Here is a 21,477-nt window from a genome sequence, read left to right on the forward strand (position 1 = left end):
ATGGCAAAATTAGAGTGGTGACACCGCCGAGGCGCCGGATTGACACAATGTAGCAGCCGAAAGCGTTATTCCAGGGGCTTGCAGAAGCTACAGCACTCTTGATGGGCTCGCACTTTGCGCGACTCTGGGTGCAAGCGTCCGATCGTCTGCGACGCAACGGGAACAATTCCAATCACGCCATCGGTCACCAGCTATGGCCCTGACTTACACAACTCGAACGACAAGCGGTGAAGAAAGATACCGAACTATTCTTGCCTGTACCTCATGAAAAGCGCAGTGTTAAAGCGAAACGACGGCAAACGAGAATAGTACCCACCAATAGAAAATGAAAAACTTGTCTCCTTTGTCAATGCCACTGATCTCAGGAAAGTAGGCGAACTTTTTTCAATTGTTCGTCACTCCGAAGGGCACCTTTGGTCATTTCATGACAGTGACTGCCAGTAATGTTGAATCGGGCTTCAGCGATCACATGGAACAAACTTGTTATATCACAATTGTGACGTTGTGGATTTATTGCATGATAATCCATGCTATTTCGTCGACGCATCTTTTTTCTTTAAATATAGAATGAACAGTGTGCATTGTTTTTAAATGCCAAGCATTTCTTAGCGAACCTAAGGTGCTTTGAGAGTTTCTATCTACCTATCTATCTATCCTTTTATCTATCTATCTAGCCACCTATGTCTGGGTGCTCTCGTGATCGCCTTAATGCAGACCTAAATTTGCATGGGAGGGTAAGAAGATTTAACGAATATGACTGTCGGGTCATGGCATGAATAACATAAAAATCCTGTCGTGCACGTGGTCAAACCCTTTCCTCCAGACACGTGTGGCACGCACACGTTTATCACGGGCCGTGGTGTACGGGCATGCGCCACAAATGATTGAAAGTTTGTATTCGAGCAGGATTCGAACCGAGCAGGATTCGAACCCAAGCATCTCGCGTGGCAGTCAGCTATACTGCCACAGAGCCACGCCGGGTCTACAAACTGCTTTGGAAAAACAGCCTATGCAGGCGTAATTCGGTGCAACGTCAATTGTGGTTTTGGTGCTGGCTATCTAATTTTATAGGAAAACAATAAACACTACATATGTACTTCTACGATGCAGGCATCATGTCAAGTTAACGTCTGTGGTTCCAGTGTTGGCTCCGCTTTTATAGCAGTCTAATAAACATTACATTTGCATTCCTACGATTCAGCAGGCTATATTGACGCATTGCTCGACCCCGGAGGAACACATTAACGAAAGTTGCGTATGATATTCACAACACTGCACCGTAAAATGCACTTGGTTTCAATAATACTGTCGTATGTGCTCTAACGTGAGTGCTCACGTTACGTCACACCATAAGTTCCCCGTTTTAAACGCCAGTGTTGTCGACGTGCCTGGTAAGCACACGATGTGCACACAACTAAAAAACATGTCGATCCACCTCGTAACACTTGGCTCAATAAAGCCATAAAATACAGCATAAAAGTATGCGCTGACTGCTTCGCATGAAACCGATTCTCACAAGGCGTGGGATCTGACAAATATTTTATAACTCTTTTTAAGTTTCGCTCCATTTTAATAAAAGTGATCATGGATGTATTTCTGAACAAAAACGTAATCCTATAGCCTTTGGAAATTTCGTATTTTTGGAGTTTACATTCTCCCCATTTTATTAAAAGTGATCGTGAATGTATTTCTCAGCAAAAAGGTAAGCCTATACCTTTGGAAATCTTGTACTTTTGGAGTTTTTTTTAAGTTTGACAACATTTTATTAAGCGTGATCTAGGATGTATTTCTGAACAAAAAGGAAAGACTGTAGCCTTTGGAAATCTTGTATCTTTCAATTTTCGTAGGTTTCACCCAATTTAGTTAAAAGTGATCGCGGATGTATTTCTGAACGAAAAGGTAAGCCTGTAGCCCTTGGAAATCTTGTATTTTTCAATTTTCGCAGGTTTCACCCTATTTTATTACAGGTGATCGCGGATGTATTTCCCAACAAAAAGGTAAGCCTATAGCCATTGGAAATCTTGTATTTTTCGAATGCTTTAAGTTTCACCCCATTTAATTAAAAGTGATCGCGGATGTATTTCTGAACAAAAGATGTAAGCCTATAGCATTTCGAAATCTTGTATTTTTCGAGTGTTTTAGGTTTCACCCCATTTAATTAAAAGTGATTGTGGATGTATTTCCGAACAAAAACGTAAATCCTGTATTTTTCGATTTTTTTAAGTTTCACCCCATTTTATAAGAAGTGATCGCGGATGTATTTCTGAACTAAAAGGTAAGCCTATAGCCTTGGGAAATCTTGTATTTTTCGATTCTAACACAGAAGTGTTTTATGCCGGGGTACACCACGGCTACACTGACGTATTTCCGTCACGGATATGACCTTGTAAAATATAAAGACTACCAGATGGCAAAGAAAAAACTAGAAAAAAATTCCTTCACCGGGAGCCGAACATACGACCCCTCGCTCCACAGCGCGTGGCGCGAAACGGCTAGGCCACAGACGGCGCGTTCTTCGCCATGCTAACGGCGAGCTATTTATATGCCTCATTTGCCAATGGCGCTACTCAATGATCGGTGGTACATCAGCATGTTTTCTTTATCACTAGCGAGATCGCGCGAAGGGCTCGAAGGGCGCACTTTAAAGGGCGTCGCTCCATGCGTTGCGATGAGCGCGCGCCTCTACATGGCGTGGTTTCTTGTGATGGCCTTGGTTTCTACGTCTTCTGCTCTCACCGCAAGTTTGCGTTGAAGTTACAGAGAGCACGATGGTCACTTCGCTCACTGCAGCGGCCGCTTTTGCGAAAGGAGCGCGCTGCTCACAAACAAATAAGGTACAACTGTGACAGTTAGCTCGCGCTCATCCTTTGTATACTTGCGCGTTCGTTTCGTGCGTCCACCTTTGTGTTTAAACAGTGCGCTTTAACTGTCGAGCTGTGACAGTTGTTAGTTCGCGCTCATCTTGTGTATGTTCGTTCCGCGCGTCCTTCCTGCTTGAGCAGCGCGTTGCAAGTTTCGAGTTCCTTGACGTTCTTCGCGTGACATTACAATTTGTTGCTATAGCAATGATTCATTCGCTCTCGGGGCGAAACAATACACAACAAATGCTTAACTACGTCTGTGAGATAAACATTTCACTTTTGTGTTATTCCGATTCCTACGACAGAGGGATAAACCAGGATTTCTTTTTTTTTTTTGCAGTTTTCACCCCATTTTATTAAAAGTGATCGCGGATGTTTTTCTGAACAAAAAAGTAAGCCTATAGTCTGGAAATCTTGTCTTTTAGGGGCGAAGCACCGTAATGTATTCCCCGCGTCTAACGTAGCTCTGGTTCACACGTAGCCCGCTAGGGGCGCTACGGTAGCAGCACTCGCGCCCGGCTCCTGCTCTGGTTTGAATGGGAGACCGCTAGGGGCGTTGCGGTGCCCAAGGGCTATATAACCGCGAGTTTCCGGTGGGCGCTCTCTTTCTCTAGCCATGGATCAAAACGGTCGCTTCTTACATGGATGAATAGGCGAGAGTTTCGGCTCAACTGCAAGAGGAGTCGAGGGCTCGCAAAGCTGCTGCAGCACGGCTACGCAGACAACAAGGGGACCGCGAGGTGAAGGCGCGGGAGGCTGCAGCAAAACGGCAACGCAGACAACAGGCTTGCGACGCGGATCCGGAGCTGAGGGCTCGCGAAGCTGCAGCAAGACATCCCATTGAAGAACTCCTGGCTCCTCCTTTCACCGTTCACAAGGCGGTCCTAATGAAGGGGAAACGAAGTCCACACCTCCACACCATATACGCCTTATGACGTCAATAAAGCAACATTATATATACTGTACACACGTTTTTCTCACGCACTTGCATGCTCGAGTAGGCAATGTACGGGGGATTCACGGTTACCCGAATGATCCCCGGTACTTTGCCCACTCATCATCATTCACTTCGTGGATATGCGTGACTTTTTTTCTTGCTTTTTAACTTTCACCCCATTTTATTAAAAGGGATAGCGGATGTATTTCTGAACGAAAACGTAAGCCTATAGCCCTTGGAAATATTGTATTCTTCGGTTTTCGTAGGTTTCAACTCATTTTATTAAAAGTGATCGCGGATGTAGTTGTGAACAAAAAGACAAGTATATAGCCTTTATAAATCTTGTATTCCTCTAGTGTTTTTAAGTTTGACCCCATTTTATTAAAAGTGATCACGGATGTATTTCTGAACGAAAAGGTAAGCCTAAAGCGTTTGGAAATCTTGTATTTTTCGAGTTTTTTTTTTTTCAAGGGTTACTGACACCTTTTTTCGAAGGCGAGGTTACTCTGCCGTAGAAATCTCCTGTATGCAGAGATGGCTCTGAGCAAGTTTGAAGCTCAGGAAATGCTGATAAGATATCTTATTTTGACATTAAAGCCAAATTTTCCATGACGCACCTACCGACATCGACACCAGCATGACGTCAGGCTACAGTACTAATTCTGGTGACTTCACGCAGCAGTTTGGCTAGTTTTGATGACGTCTGGTACCAAAACTTCCAAGATGGCCACATGTGCGTCACCAAAACATTCAAAATGGCCGCTTGTGCGTCACCAACGGAGCCACGGTGCGGAGCGGCCGTGGAAACGTTACTATATATTGTGCGAGCACGTGACAAGAAACTCAAACCGTGTTGGGACGTCAGGGTACAGCAGGAACCGAAACTAGCTTTTAGAAGGATACTGAAATTACTTTTAGATGCGAAGCAGCTTTTGCTCGGGGCTCTGTCCGTCCTTCCATTGGCGACCGTCCGCTCGGGAACCATGTGTGCTGGCACGCGCTATCGCGTTCGGGCCTGTGCAAGGGTCTGGGTAAGACGCTGTGGCCTCTCCCCCTTACACTCTCTCAGCAATCACGTGATGGCGTCGGGGAACGATAATCTGCTGACGCGCGATGAATCCACGTGCTCCCGCGTGGCGTGGCGATGAACCCGCGTGCCGTGCTCCAACAATCGGGACAAGCAACAGCAACTACAGTGAATTCATGGTGTTCTCCATTTGCAAGGACGCGTTAACATCGGGCAAGGTGCCCGTGATGAACGGAACATTTAGTCGACCCATGCGCTGCCTCGCATCCCCACATCGTTCCCTTTAGTGGGAGATGGTGTAATTTATTCAGGGTGCACTCGCGCTTAGCACTACCTTTTCTAGGCCCTTGAGGGCTTGGCCTTTCATTTGACGCAAAGAAATGACGACTGAAAATTTTCGTGTCAGTACCCCTTTAAATTTCACCCCGTTTCAATAAAGGTAATCGTGAGTGTATTTCAGATCAAAAGGTAAGCTTAGTGCCTTTGGAAGTCTCGTAATGTAATTTAATATTTGTTTTGTTGTTATATTTCACCCGATTTTAATAAAAGTGATCGGCCCCCTGCCGAGACGTTAGTATAACTTGTTTTCGTACTTTTGTCGTCCTTTCCCTACTATATATATATATATATATATATATATATATATATATATATATATATATATATATATATATATATATATATATATATATATATATATATATGTAACGTACTTCATCGTTCTTCTAGTACATAGCCATCATCATCGCTATTCTTCTTGGTGTTGTGTGCCGAGGTAGACAGTGCGGAATAAACGGTTCTGCTGGCGTTATCTGGTGCGGTCGTCCTGCGTCTTTCATAGTGGGGAGGTGCGGGTGTGTATATATATATATACACTGTAAAGGCGTTTATTGACGGCGGGATTCACGGCGACGGTGCACAAAGACGACAGTCACGACAAAGCGCAAACTCGCCAACTCTCACGAGCACGAGGGGCGTGCTCTCCGAGAAGAGGCGAAGAGGACGACCCATTACAACGTTCCAATGCTTCTCTACAATATATATATATATATATATATATATATATATATATATATATATATATATATATATATATATATATATATATATATATATATATATATATATAGGGGAGAGAAGAGACACAACTAAGCGGTTGTCTTAATTTTATTTGCCAACGGTTTCGACCGGAGGACCGGTCTTCTTCAGGGCTTATGAGCAAATACAGCGCTATGCGAACATCCAAAATCGTCGTGGTCACTCTTAGTTGAAGGAAGGAAAGGGAGGAAATAATAATCACTCAAGTTGTCAGCGTGACGTATAGTGTGTCAAACAGTTCCTCTCGGCTCATTCGCTAGAGCAAGCAAAGAAGAGAATGGGGAAACGGGAGAATGGAGAATGGGGAACTCTTCCCAAGTACGTTTGGCCCATTGGAAAAGCTTCTTCAGTATATATATATATATATATATATATATATATATATATATATATATATATATATATATATATATATATATATATATATATATATATATATATATATATAGGGGAGAGAAGAGACACAACTAAGCGGTTGTCTTAATTTATTTGCCAACGGTTTCGACCGGAGGACCGGTCTTCTTCAGGGCTTATGATCAAATACAGCGCTATGCGAACATCCAAATCGTCGTGGTCACTCTTAGTTGAAGGAAGGAAAGGGAGGAAATAATAAATCACTCAAGTTGTCAGCGGTGACGTATAGTGTGTGAAACAGTTCCTATCGGCTCATTCGCTAGAGCAAGCAAAGAAGAGAATGGGGAAACGGGAGAATGGAGAATGGGGAAACTCTTCCCAAGTACGTTTGGCCCATTGGAAAAGCTTCTTCATTATATATATATATATATATATATATATATATATATGAGGGCCCTCCCTACAATGAAGGGAGACTAAGCCCTGATGATGAGGCTGGATATTTGCGTGAGGTTACATCTTGCGGTGGCAGAGCTACCATGCACGTTTTTCGTTCTGCAGATGTCAGGAACGACATAGAATGCTTTCCCAAGCTCTGTGTTTTTGGGAAACACACTTCCTGCGTGGCTAGTGGAGAGGTTGTAGTTACGACATATACGACATGCTCGCCTTTGTTTTTATTTATTTGTTTGTTTGTTTTGTTTGTTTGTTTGTTTGTTTGTTTGTTTGTTTGTTTGTTTGTTGTTGTTGTTGTTGTGCGCCAAAGCTCCGGTCTGGCTGCGGATCACGGGTTTCAGCAGCTCTTACAGAGCACGATGTTCGGTGTGACGTCACACAAAACTTGGTCCTTATCATGGGTAATAAAGGCATCAACTTTTTCGACTGCTTTTCGACAGCTGTTGAGCTGAAGCAAAATCATCGGGGGATGTTTCGGTCGAATGCTGTTTGAACACACGAGAACTGACCAATCATGCGCACCAAAGCTGAAACGTGAAGATTGGAAGTATGGGAAGGCTTTCTTGATTACAAGTCAAGATGGGAGCCGACAAATGGAAACGCAATGTACGGGTAGGTTGAACGAGCAGGAGAAAGTACCTCAGACAGGAATAATAATAATAATAATAATAATAATAATAATAATAATAATAATAATAATAATAATAAGAAGAAGAAGAAGAAGAAGAAGAAGAAGAAGAATATCTGGGGTTTAACGTCCCATAACCACCATATGATTATGAGAGACGCCGTAGTGGAGGGCTCCGGAAATTTCGACTACCTGGGGCTCTTTAACGTGCACCTAAATCTAAGTACACGGGCCTCAAACATTTTCGCCGCCATCGAAAATGCAGCCGCCGCGGCCGGCATACCTCAGACAGGATGGGTGACGCTTTAAATAGGAGGTCCTACTATCGAAACGTCGGCCAGCCTGTCGGCTCACTTTCTCCTGCTCGTTCGATCTATTCGCACCATCTTGATTAACGGATCTGTGCTCATTACCGCATACGTTCGTTACGCTGAGGACATTGAGGGATTCTGGTATTAACATAAACGTTTATTGTAGGTTTATTTCTAGCCGAATCAGGAATCTTGTTAAGTTTTGCAAGAACCTGCGAGACTATTTGAGATGCCCTCCGGAGTGGGCCGTTCCTTAGTGCGAAAATACTCTGTGTTTTACTGGTGAGTATGACCAAGCGAGTGCGCCAAAACACTAACACTTAGGAAGGCGGCATGGAGGGCTTTGCTGACTCAGCGCGAAAACTGTGCGTCCGTTGGTCCCTCTGTCACGTGAGGCAGAACGCAGCAAAAAATAAATATATAAAGCAAAATAACTTTGCTAGGTGATGGTGGGTATCGAACGCATGGCCCCACACTCCGAAGGCGAGTGCTTTACCAAATACGCCACGAAATCGCGTTTGCGGAGGGTAAATATACCTAAACCATATGAGTGTGTTGTACCGGCGATACAAAAAGAAAAAAAAGAACGGCAGAAAAACGAGAACATTTCCTATGAAGGCTTTTAAAAACTGGTCAGTTAGAGACCTGCCTTCGGAGCGGGGGGCTCTCGGTTGGAAACTTAGCACAGTCAAAAATCTTTTTGTTTTAAAGGGCCCCTCACCAGGCCACATAGCGAATTTCAGCTGGACGCTGGAAGTTGTTGTGTGACAATTGAAGAGCATTATGCCGCAAGAATTGTTCGAATCGGTTGATTACGAGCTGAGAAAATAATTTGTAGCGGCGCGAAACCATGTTGCGAGGAGGCGAGCTGCAAACCCCTGCCACTCGCCCCGTGTAGCATTCGCAAGCCAAATACCTTCCCTGCCCTCTTCGGCAGCGGAGCCAGAGGATCACATGACGCATACGCATGAATACGTCATGCGCATGTATGGTCACGTACGTATGACGTGCCCGAGCCAACCCGAGCACGCGAGTGGCGTGCACGGCCACTGTGTAATGCTGTCCCTCCGTCCGCACAAACGCGAGGCAACGGGCTTCCCTCGGCGCAGGTGTTGGAGCGGTGCCAATAGGTCACGCCGCAGCTGGGCGTTGACGTCACGCTCCCCTCGCAGGTGCGCGCCTACGTCACTCTCTCCCACACCCGCCGGAGCGCCCGCAGCTGCCCGCTCCAACGCCCGTTCACCTCCCGTGTCTGAGTTTCAAACAAACGTTTACACCAGTAAACGCTACACCGAGTTTTGCTTCAAAACGAATCTTCCACCGCTCACCGCAGCACCCGCGTTAGCGCCGTTCAACCCGTGCGCATCCCATCAGGATTCTCTTCGGGGAGATGGTCCAATTTTTAAATGCGAATGCATTTCTTAGTCGGGGCATGTCAGGCGTCTGTCTGTGTCCGCGCGCCGGCAGGTGTTATCTCTCCGCTCTCACTCCCTCTCCCATAGCAACAGATGCGGGCGCGAGCGCTTATCCTCGCCCCTAGCAACCGGAGCAGGTGGTGCGGGCGGAGTAGCGGAGAGTGAGTGGAGAGGAGGAGCGCGCTCTGACGTGTGAGGGCGCTCGCATCGCGGGAGCTCGGCGGTGCGACGCTGCTGCGTGCGCGCGCGCCGTTGCCACTCGCCGAGCGGGCGGTGTGGACGTGTTCCTCAAGCGATACCTGCCCTTCAGCGAAGAACTGCGACAGCAACGCTTCTCAAAGACCCTTTTACTGTGCACTTTAGCGACCACAAGGCTGAGATTAGGGCCGTCAGGTACAATGACAACACAAACAGGTGCTCATGAATGTGTAAATAAACGGTTACGGTACAAATCCTCCTCTCGTCATTAATTTACGCCATTAAAATTACTACGCCGTGTACTCTCGGCGCAGGAAATGCATTCGCATTTCCTCACGATTCGCTTCGGCGAGATGGGGGCATTTTTTTTATGTGGCGGCCGTGGACGTTGTGTCGGCGTTCTCTGTGATGTTTCTGCGGGACGGGCATGAAAGCTGCGACATTTGTAGGGGCACGAGACCAACGGTATCAAGAGCCAGCGCCGCATGAACATTTAGGTAGACGCGGGAGAATAAATGAGCATAACGAGTGCTCGAACGCGCAAGAACATTACTTTCGTTTCCCGGGCTGTCGTTTGCTAGATGCGCTAACCGCGGGGGCACGAACGCAATCGAAACGGAGGCACGTTAGTCCATGGAGGAATAAAAGAAACTAGGAGGGATCGTCACGTGACATTTTTGAAGCTCAGCCAAAAAAAAAAATGAAACAGGGGCATGCTGTGAAATGAGCATCCCCACGTGATAGTCAAGCGGCGAGTTTTACGCGTAGCGTCTCTGAGGCCATTAACCCATGCATTGTATTCCATGGGGGCGTTGATGGCTGCGTCGTATCTTTTTCCCGTTCCTCCGTGGAGGCATCATGGGACGCAATATTGTCACGTGGTCGTGACGTCGACGAAGGCAGCAGTCAGCAAGTCGAGATGAAACTCTTTATTAGGCTGAACTTGTGGCCGAGAAACTGAAAGCTACAGCAATACACTGATAGCGGCGGACAAAGCGTCGACCGTCGATCAACTGACAGGCGGTCAAGCGCGTCGGCTTTTATACAGGTGCTATGGAACTTTCCAGCAATATCGCTGGTGGCGGCGTTATCTCTCGACAAAGCTGGAACATTCGCGTGCGGCACGCAATCTTAACAAAACGATCTACTAAAATCGTGAAGCTTCTCGAACACTGCTTCACGGCCAGCGTCGAGCGTTGATAACCGTCCTTGCTGGTCAAACTCGAACACATCAAAATAAAAGAAGGAGCGGGCGTGGCAATATGTACGTGCTGGCGCCCGCAGCTTGCATTATTTCGCGAGTGCGTCCGTGGCGCATTTGACGTTCTTTCGCCTGCGGTCATCTCTCTTTGCCACAACCAGCCACAACGTTCTCGTTCGAATCATCGAGCAGGCAAGGCGCGCCCCGGAACGCACGTACCATGAGGTACTCTGCATTGAGTCGTGCGAACGTTGCACGCGCGTTGATCCCGTGCGCGCGTGTGGGAAGTATGCGCACTTTTAAAAATGAGGACACAAAAGCTCTTTCAAATCGGCAGGATCAATAAGTACGACAAGGAGCGTCTAGGGAACGAGCGACCGAAACCGATTCACATTGACCTCGACGCACCAAGCTCACCGCGGCAGACGGCCAACGCTTGTCAACGCGCTTCTAACCCGGTGTCAACTAGAACCTACCGAGAACCAAACAAGGCTCACTTTACAGCAGGCAACGCACTGAAGACCAAGAAGGAAAAGGAGAAACGACGAGGGAGCGGATTCAGAGAAGGTTGGCTTGTGGAAGCTAGGCGCGCTCTCTCCGAACATTTTTTTTTTCTTTCTTCCGTGCATTAGCCCCGCATCTCGCAGCAATTCAAGGGAAAAAAATGAAAAATAAAAATCACGCCATATCCACGGAATGAATGATAAGTGGGCGAAGCTAGAAGGGGGGAGATCATCGGTAAACGTAACTCTCCCGTAAAAGTTAGCCCATTACATCATTAGAAAGACGTAGACTGTGCGTATATTATACAAAATCAACTTTTATTTTGTTCTTGTTCGTTTGTTGTTTCGTTTCTTCGTTTGTTCTTTTCATTTCGTCGTTGTCATGGCGGCTGGATTGCGAGGTCCCTTCATTATGACGGCTTTATGGTCCGTGAAATGAAGCGAGAGAGGTTCTTGTACTGGCTGCAGTGGGAAGTTTGCAAACACTAAGTCTATGCACGTCCTCGTATCGTGGTAGGTTGCATATGGATACATCTGAGTGCGTATTTGGAAAGCATGTGCTGCACGATCCAGTCATTGGCAATGAGGTCCACGTTGAAGTCCCCAACCAGCACAAACGGACGGTTCTTGTAATTTTGTCGTAGTCACGTAACGCAGCGTCTATAAACGACTTGACGTCCCCGATAGACAGGTTGGGTGGGAGGTACACGGTCATGACGGCGACTAGCAGACGGCGACTGAATTGGTGGACCGGTGTTTCGACGCGTGGTGGCGATTCCGGGCTCGACTGTCGGCTCCGCGATGGAGTGCCAAGCATGAAGCTTACCCCGCACCTCCACCAGTGTAACGACGTGGGTTCGACGAGGGCACGGAGCACGACAAACAATTACGCTTTATCGATCAGAGAAAGAACTGCAACGTCTTCTTCGTCCCTGCGCTGGGCCAAGAACACTCGCGCTGCTTTGTTGCCATCACCACTGGCACATACGCGCGGCATAGGCGGTCACGTACGAGCTAGGAGGGACAAACCCACGGCTTTAGGAGCTTCGCCCCTAAAAGACGCACACATTCCCTTTGTGTGTCTCATTGTTCCTCTCATGTTTTATTCATCGATTCACGCAACAAATTACACAAATTACACATGTCGTGTCAAATAATTATCGCAGTGTCACGTACTACCGTTGGCGACGTCAGAGCGCAGTCGACTACGTAGAGGACTGACGTCATAACGCTACCGTCTACGTAGGGCCATTTCATCGTGTACGTCAGCCCCTTATTCTCTGTTCGCGCGCCCGCAAGAAGAAGGGCAAGCGGCGTTCAGCTTGAAATTTGACCCATCTCCGCGGCGCGTTGCGTTGCAAATTTTGGCAGACGTGATCGTGAACGCGAAGAGACTGTGCGTAAACCGCTTCTCTCCCTGCAGCAGCCGTATCCTGTCTAACACCAGCGTTTTGTAGAGTTACGCGAGATCGGATCCAAAAGACTTAGTTGCCAGCCTTACTTCGTATAACATTACAATTTGTTGCTATCGCATTCACTGCTTTATCTTTTTTAATTTTTAATATTTGTTTTGTTCGTAAGATCACAGCTGTAAGTATGATTATCAACGTCGCATACCAGGCACACACGCACATGTGGCTCCCAATCTAATCTACATTGTGCAGCTCTACGAAGCAGGGATGAATGTAAAGTCGAATTCTGCAATACATTTATTCGGCCCCCGTACATCAGCAGAGCTGAGACATAGAAGTGGATAGTGAAGACATACTGGTAGTAGCGTTACCAACAAGGTCATCCCTGAGTTCACGCGATGTCTGTCTTCTCATGCATAGTTCTACGGTCTGCCACAACAGAGAAAGGTCCTCTATAATAGTTTTGCTTCAAATGCAGTAGTCACAACTACGTCGTTACAGAAACTACGATACGGTCACTGACATGGAGCATTGCAAAATGAAACGAAGATAGGGAGCCGACTAACGGCCGGTCATGTAGACTCCCTACATATGCTCTGCCGGTAGTGTTCCCTCCTCACACAGATGGTGCTAAGCCCCATGAGCACCTGATGAGCAGCCATTTTTCTGAACGTATGGGCTTCTATGGAAGTTTCGCTACCAGCTACATTTACCTTGGCGAAAGCGTCGTTCCATCTTATATGTCTCACCTTTGTTGAATGGTACGCACGCTAAATTTTAAGCCAATAAAGAACTAAGTAGCTTAAACGTCTACGTTGTTAATGCTATGACGTTGACTCAGCTGGTATACACCCCACGCATTTTAGCTAATTTAGCTCAAGGAAAACGTTCACCGTTTTGTTTTCCATGCAACCGCCGTTGATAAAAAAGTAAAAGGCCGACAAAGGTTTCCAAAAAGATAAAATACAAAGCTCAACTGAGCGGGTGGCTGAGCTGAAAATTGCATCAGCTACAAATTACTTTCTCGCAATAATTATTGAGTGTGATAAATTAGTCAGCGGAAGCAACAGCTAGGCTTCCCGAAAGCATACGGACGTTATTAAGAAAAATTGCACCTGAGGAAACCTCATTATTGGCACGCTCAAGTTAATCATGACAACCGGCTGTAGTATCTACTCAGTTTTTTGTAGCCCCCAATTTTAAACATCGATGCTCTTCGTCTCCTGGCTAATTATGCAGTGTTGCTTTGGTATATCCTCTGAAAGAAGAAGCACAGAGGAGGCAGGGATACTACAGAAAGAACGCAGACAAATTGAGCACCGAATACAAAACAAAAAAGGAAATAAGTGAGTGCTCTATTTACGGCATTTTCCCAGTGTAAAAAGGAATGAGCTCTACCACACGCGATTCATTTAAACAGGCCATAAAGCCTGCCTGCGGGTTCAGCGATCCTCAGTTTGTTTCATATCTCATGTCGCGTTTTACCCACATAGGCTGCGCAGACCTGTATGTTTCGAGCATTGCGCTTTGCTTTCTGATGCTCGATTTACAAGCCCCGAAAAGTACCCGAAGTGCGCGCCGTACATCTTCTTGGAGCATTCGCTCGGAATGCATTTATAAAGTGGTCACGTCACGAATGCTTCAATTTTTTTTTCTGATATGTTCATGCGATTTCAGATGGCACATCGTTTTCTGTTGTCTAGTTCCAATTTCTTCACTCTTCGTTGGCTTGAGTTTCCTTCTTGTTAAGATGGCGAAATGATATGCAATGGACTTGATAGGGCAGCAGGGTCGCATTTATTATTAACCTCATAGGGTCGCATTTATTACTTTAAATATTTATAAATCAAACCTTTTTATCCGAGTTCCTCGGGGTTTTGCTGACCGTGGCTAAGGCTGCCGTATTCTGCTGTGTAAGCGAATAGGTCACGCATGAAACGAAAAAAAAAAAAACGCAGCGCAACCAACGCTACATTACCTAACTTTCGTCATCCTTCATCCCGTCGGCCAAATGACTTCTGGCTAAGCGCTGCCGGCCTTAAGGTAACTTCTCGTTTCCACTTCCGGTCGGTACTTAACTTTCTTTCAGCCTGCACTTCACGTCCGGCAGTAGCCTAGCTGTGTAAAACCTAGGAGAAAAAAAATCTGCCAGAAAGAATCATCGTACCCAGTTACACGAAGACGGTAAGAGGAGGAGGAGGAACAAACTTCTATTGAAACCAGCAATTTAAGTTCCTTGGCCTAGGCCTCCCACGTGGGGACGTCGAGGTCTTGCCTCTCCGCCGCCTTGCGGGCCTGCTGGGTCGCCCAAAGCGTGGAGGAAGAACCAAAAAAAAAACGCCGCATTCCAGCGCATGTGAGATAGATAGTTTCGTCTCTATCACTTTTCCAAACGCCCTTTTTCACCGTTATACCACGTCTACGATAGATAAAGAAGAAAATTACCTTTAAGGGCTCGTTTTTTCTTTGTTAGACACAATATTAATGAGAACTGACAGCAATGCCAAGGAAATAATAGCAGGTGTTATTTGCGGTAATTAGAATATAATTGTGAAGAAAAGTAAAGTGGACGAAAAGGTAACTTGCCGCCGGCAGGGACCGAACCTGCGACCTTCGAATAACGCGCCCGATGCTCTGCCACTGAGCTACGGCGGCGGTCATCTCCCCGTCCACTTTATAGAGTATATATGTGGATTTAAACTTGGGAGTGTTAGTCAGCGCCGATCGCAGCCATGGCGGCTAGATAGATAGATAGATAGATAGATAGATAGATAGATAGATAGATAGATAGATAGATAGATAGATAGATAGATAGATAGATAGATAGATAGATAGATAGAGATAGATAGAATAGATAGATAGATAGATAGATAGATAGATAGATAGATAGATAGATAGATAGATAGATAGATAGATAGATAGATAGATAGATAGATAGATAGATAGATAGATAGATAGATAGATAGATAGATAGATAGATAGATAGATAGATAGATAGATAGATAGATAGATAGATAGATAGATAGTATTTCAAAAGAGGCCACCACTACTGGGTCGAACCTGCGACCTCACCAGCCCAATGTCATAATCACTAGCCTACTGGTTAATCCCTCTGCCTTTCTTTTACCCTTCTTCTTCTCCTCCTCCTACAGTTGCAGGTCCATGTCCAGTTTGAATATGTCAGATAGCGACAAGCTCAGTATTTCCGTAAAGTCCTCTTTTTATAAGTACCTCATTAACTGTTATTAACCAGGTTATCTGTCCTCTGCTATATCAGGGAACGTCTGTTTTCAGATCTTTGCAACACGCTTTCTGTTTTTATGTTTTTAACTTGGCTGTCGGGTGCTTACTTACAATCACTTTCACATCCAACAGAAAACTTTACTTTCTATTCATCTAACGAGGCGAACAACGAGTAATGAAACTTAACATAATACCTGCCAGGGAAAGAATGACTAATGACACGCGCAGCACACTTTAACTGTATTTCTACGCAGTTACGATACAAGATGCATAGCTTTTTTTTAACCAGCCCTACTCGCAACCTAGTTTCTCTGAGCGCCATTTCGTAAGAAGATGAACTATTAAACAAGTTTATTCAGCCAAACAAAATGCTGAATGCATAGATTTGCCTCGTCTCTCACGCGTAACACAAGATCTTCATCTTGGGTGCTGTGAACGCTCCGAGTCTTGACAGCTGCTGCGCCAGAAGAGACACGCCACACACACATCGTTCATAACAACATATGGCACCCTAGCGCAAAATCAAGCAGAAGAAGTGGCGCACTTCGCACGAGAACATCCTCAGAAGAAGTGTACAGTGCGAAACTATAAACAAGTGTAACGAAAGAGAGAACAAATTCGATCATGCATTTTCCAAGTACTCCAGAGGCGTCATATGCAGCAGTGGGCACGTATTTAAAAAAAAAATTAAGCACTAGAATAGCTCGTAAGTAGCAATTCTAACTCAATGCAGGTTCCTACACCAGCGAGGGCATTAGAGTGGTATACGAGCGACTGGTTTATTTCCATGCTTCTGTCGACCCTCTCTAACTAACACTATAAACAATTACCGAAGGCTAATCAGGTACTTATTCGTGTTAGGTTCCAACAGCGATGTTGTCCTTATAAGTCATCCATGTGGGTACGTCATACAACTATACTCCATCTCAGAAGTTCCCTTTCACCACTGTGTAGGCTACAGGGCCCCTTAGCCAATAGGAAGACCGATTAGCCCATCCACATGTATTTATCCGCGTCTCGTCGTCTGCTCAGCGCATAGAGTTTCTTACAATAATACCTATAGAAGGGAATCTGGCGCTAGTGTCCTACGCGGGCTCCTTGAGCGGCGCTTCAACCACAATGGGAATGATGGGAAGTACAGGCTTCGGGTTTGCTTCGGATGGATTAGGTTTTTGAGATTCGCGACGCTTGTTTGCCGAGTGTAAAACAAAGCGATATGAAATTATTTCCGATTAAAACTTGCTTCATTCTATCGCACGTAAAGCTTATTGCAAAAAGCTTGCGTGACCGTGAGGTGGAACTGAAACCTGGGCAAATTTAACCACCAGGGTATGCATTGCTCTGCAATTGTGTTCCAGATTTGGCATCACAATATAATGAATCATTTTCTTTACAACACTTAAAACAAACACGCTTGTCTTTCCCTCGAAAGTACGCATTATCTATTTATGGAAATTGCAGTACCGTATTGAGTGAGAAACACTTAAAGTATCATCTGCTGCGATGCCAGATGCGTCTGTCCTATGTGGCCTGCCCCCAACGCATCTCTCGTTTTCTTGTGAAGTCAAGTCAGAGGAGCCTGAAGGTGCGTCTACTTAGCTTCGCCGTCGTTTTTTGCAGCCGATTTGAAAGAGTTTTGACAAGTAGCTCTTATCACAAAAGCGTGAACTCTATGCAATTTCCTGCACTGGCATGGGATGCCACATCTATGCGCAGCGGAGAGTGCACGACGCTTTGCTAAAGCTTTCAAATACAACCTGTAAAGTTGCAACGTGGCAGCAAACTAAGAAACCTGGCGGTGTTCAGCCTCTCCGAACAAAAAGGCACTGCTTGAGTGCTTTGCAACGCACCCCACTGCCCACGCCTCGCAAAGAACGAAACTGAAACTGTAAAAAAAAGTTCCGTAGACAGTTCGCTAGTTAACAATATCCAATCCGAAGCCTGTACTTCCCATCATTCCATGGTGGTTGAACGATCGCAGCGCCAGTTTCCTCTCTAGGTTATTGTATGAAACTCTATGGCTCAGCGTCTCCCTAGCGTCTGCTCGCACGCGTAGGGCGAGTAAAGCAAACAGACGGCATCGCTGAAAAAAAAAATAGCTGCACCCACCGCAGCTGGTGCCCTCTACTTTGATTTTATCGAGTCGTCATCGTGCGCTGTGTGACCCGTAAGTTACGAACTGTCGCTTGTATTTGCTTCAGATGAGTGTGCTTCTCTTCGACATCAATGTATTACCGACTACACTGCGCTAATTTCATGAACCGTTATCAAATTCTCTGGTGCGTTAGGCTTAGCAGACGTGGCTAAACAAACAGCTGTTCTCGTAAATAACGGCAAAATGTGCCTCATACTTTGTCCTCAGCGTGAGATGGCACAAAGCGATGGCTCACTTCACCATCTATTTGCTGCTTCCAGCACAGTGGGCGTATAGTAAGCGCAAGTTCGGGTCGAAGTGGGCGATCGCGTCTGCATGGGTGCTGTTATGTTGATTTGTAACCGCAGTTAGCGGTGGTTACTGAAACAGCATATAAAGGCACACGACGTCAATACGAAGAATGAACATATCACGCATCGATGTGACGTAACACGTGCCAAAGGAGCGCAAATGTCTCAACCCTACCAATTGTATGGCAATTATATAGCTGGAACTATGTTTTGCTGCGCAAGTGGGCAGCTTGTTTACACCCGTAGCCTTGGTAGTGCTGAACGGTAGAGGTGAGATGGAGTATAGACGGGGAAATCCTGCAGCTGTGAAAACGCGCTGTTTCTGCGTATAAGTTAGGAGCCTTGTAATCGGTCATTTTCATTATTGTTTTACAGAGAAGCTATATGCCCCTCGTTGGTCTGCAAATTTCAAGCGTCAACACAAAACTCCATAGAGCATGTGTGCCTGAGAAATTGAGCAAATCTCTCTACTCACCACAAACGCTCGCGTGCGCCTCTGCTAGCAGATTCTCGCTATCTTTGCGTTTTAACATCGGACGCTGAGTAAGGGCATTCGGAGAGGTGGACAGACAAGCCGACGAGCCCAGCGTAGCGAAGGAAAGAGCGAAACGAGCAAACAAGTGTAACTTTGCTAGCGTTCCCTGTAGACTCGTGCACAACTGCAACGCCACAACTAAATTTCGACCTCTGAGTGGTTTAGAGGCCCTTTAACAATTGAAGGCAAACGGCATATCTTCTTTTTTTTTGAAATCAGGCATTCAGCACAGAGTACAGTATTCGTTTCAATAAAGAAAAGCGCTAAACAAGCATCAAAACCGCATGCTTTATGGTAAGGTGTCTGCGAAGAATGGGAGCACCCCTCCATGCGTTCCCGGTAAATATTAGGTTGCAGTTGCTTTGAACTTCACACGAGGGCTTCGAATGACGTCAAACGGCCCTTCCTTCTCCCCCCGTGTGTTTCCAGCTTTCACATATAAAAGGGGGACCCGTCTAGCAGCTCATTCAGTTTATTATAAGACTGCCACTGGGTAGACCGCGGAAATTAAAGACACCAGAGGAACAGCGGGAATACAATGCTCGATGAAAGAAACAAATTAATCTTGCTGAAAATGGCCGCGCAACCAATGACAGTCTACCACAGAAGCCACAAAGCAATGATCACTGCTATTACTCTAAAGTAATAATAAAACATACCCCCCCCCCCCCATCATCAGCATGTATGGTGTTCGATACAGCTTCGCTGGACATTCACGTTCACAGGGCGGGGTGGCGGCCAATTTTTTTGCAATACCTATCTCAGGTTGTTGCATCGAGCCATTTATAAGAGGATTATGGTCCTTAACGCAGTTTCTTCCTGAAATAAAGCGGTGTAACCGGTGCATCGCTCAACACATCGCGTGTTGGTGTACTACGTACTACACATTTTACACGTTGTACTGCAATGTACTGCTCATTTTAGGGCAAGGAGAAGCCGGGAGGTAGTAGTACTGCAACTGCCATCGAGAGAGGCACAACGCTTGAGCACTCTTTCGGAAGAATGGAAGCGAAATAGGAGATGAAATGAATAAAGGTCAATGTATGATATACAAAATAATAGTATTCACAGCAAAAGTAAAGCAGGAAGATGGAAAAGAAACACCACGTAGAATTCCCTACAAATGGGAGCCAAGTCAGTTAGCGTGTATCACCACGGCGGACTAAATCCATCTTTTCCACGGCGGACGGCGCATCACCTGACCCCGCGTCACAGATTTGTGCCGTCCGTCCCGCGTCCGCGGACCTCGCGGACGGAAAATCGTCCGCAAGCGTGCATCTGCACGACGGACGGCTCGGCGGAAATCTCTTCCGCGGACAATGGTTCCGGCGCCCGTCCGGTGCGAAGCGTATCCAGACGGCGGACGAAGCGAATAGACGAACGCGGCAGAGAAGAAAAAAAAAAGCATGGCGGCACCGTCTGAAGCGAGAGCTGCCCGCTTCAAATCTTTAAACTCTTCGTTGTGCATTGCGTGGCCTGTTAGCCCCGAACTGACGCTTGTATTTGCTTTAGGTTTGTGTCCGATAGCTTCGACGGCGAAGTATTCATGACGATTTGGCCCCGTTTCCGAGAGCCGTACTCATTTTCTCGGAGCTGTATGCTTAGTGAGTACCTGTAATGGGGCACCATGACCTCGGAGGTTTGTGGTAGCTCGAGTGCTAGCAAGTCTCAGAGGCCGTAGTGTACGCATGTTTGCCTGTTTCTACTCTCTATATGGCGCGAAGAATATAAGAGATTTTCTTTTTACGTTTTTGTCTTTGTCGTACGTAGTTTGTTCTTGGTCAAACATCGAGTTTGAAAGAATACGTCTATTAGCTGCAATGACTGTTGTTTTGTTGGAATTAGATGAAAAGAGCCCTTGTTTCCTGCAAAAAGATCTTGTTGGCAAAAGTACAACATCGCTCAACAAGATGCAGAAGAAAAAAAGTTGCGTCGTTGCATATGTTCATAGCTGCAGTCAGTTGGCAGGGCGAACTTAATGAACTGCACGCGCAAAAGCCCCAACGAAACGAGAGAAAGAAAAAGAAAAAAGGTCACCCGAATTACCAGACCCTTATGACTTCGTCGGCCAAATCCACAAAACAAAATAAGCGAAACAAGAGAAGCGCTTGTTGCCAGACCTCTAATGGCACCGTCGGGTAAATATGCTGTGTTATACAACCAAAATCCGGATGCGCTAAATAGCTTGGCATTTTACAGCGAAAGCTGTTATGAGATCACAACAAGGGCCAGGTTTCATGTATAGGGCCTTTTTTTGTTTCATGTTAATTTCACCACATTAACACATGTAATGTATAGCGTGGTAGAAGAGTAAAATAACAACCAAGCGTCACACAACGCAGATTTTGTAACCAAACGTCACACAATGCGAATTACGCAACGAGTGGGTTGTTGAATGCTTCCAATCCATTACAAAGGGCTCTCCCATAATTTTTCATCGTCATAAGTCACAGCATCAACAAAGCGCACATAATGCCTAAAGGTGTTTAGCGGGTACCACCATTCTCCGCAGAATTAAGAAAAATGAAATAGTGGCTGCTTCCCAACTTCAAAAAATTATGATCATCTATAGCGTAGTGGGTTCCTCGCAAGTGCACTTCTATAGGTTTCCAAGGAAGCCCATAAGGCTCCCATGATGCATTTCCTCAGGGTCTCAATAAAGTTCTTTGCCTGTCTCTGTCTTTCTCACGTTGACCTATGTTTTATAGCGTGGTGGGAGAGTAAAATAACGACCGGGTGTCAGACGATGCGAATTACGTAACTAGTGGGTCGTTTGAAGCTTCCAAACCATTACAAATGGCTCAGCCATAATTCTTCATCGTCATCAACCGTCGCATCAACAAACTGCACGTA

This window comes from Rhipicephalus sanguineus, chromosome 5, assembly GCF_013339695.2.
Source record: "Rhipicephalus sanguineus isolate Rsan-2018 chromosome 5, BIME_Rsan_1.4, whole genome shotgun sequence".
NCBI classification, from domain to species: Eukaryota; Metazoa; Arthropoda; class Arachnida; order Ixodida; family Ixodidae; genus Rhipicephalus; species Rhipicephalus sanguineus.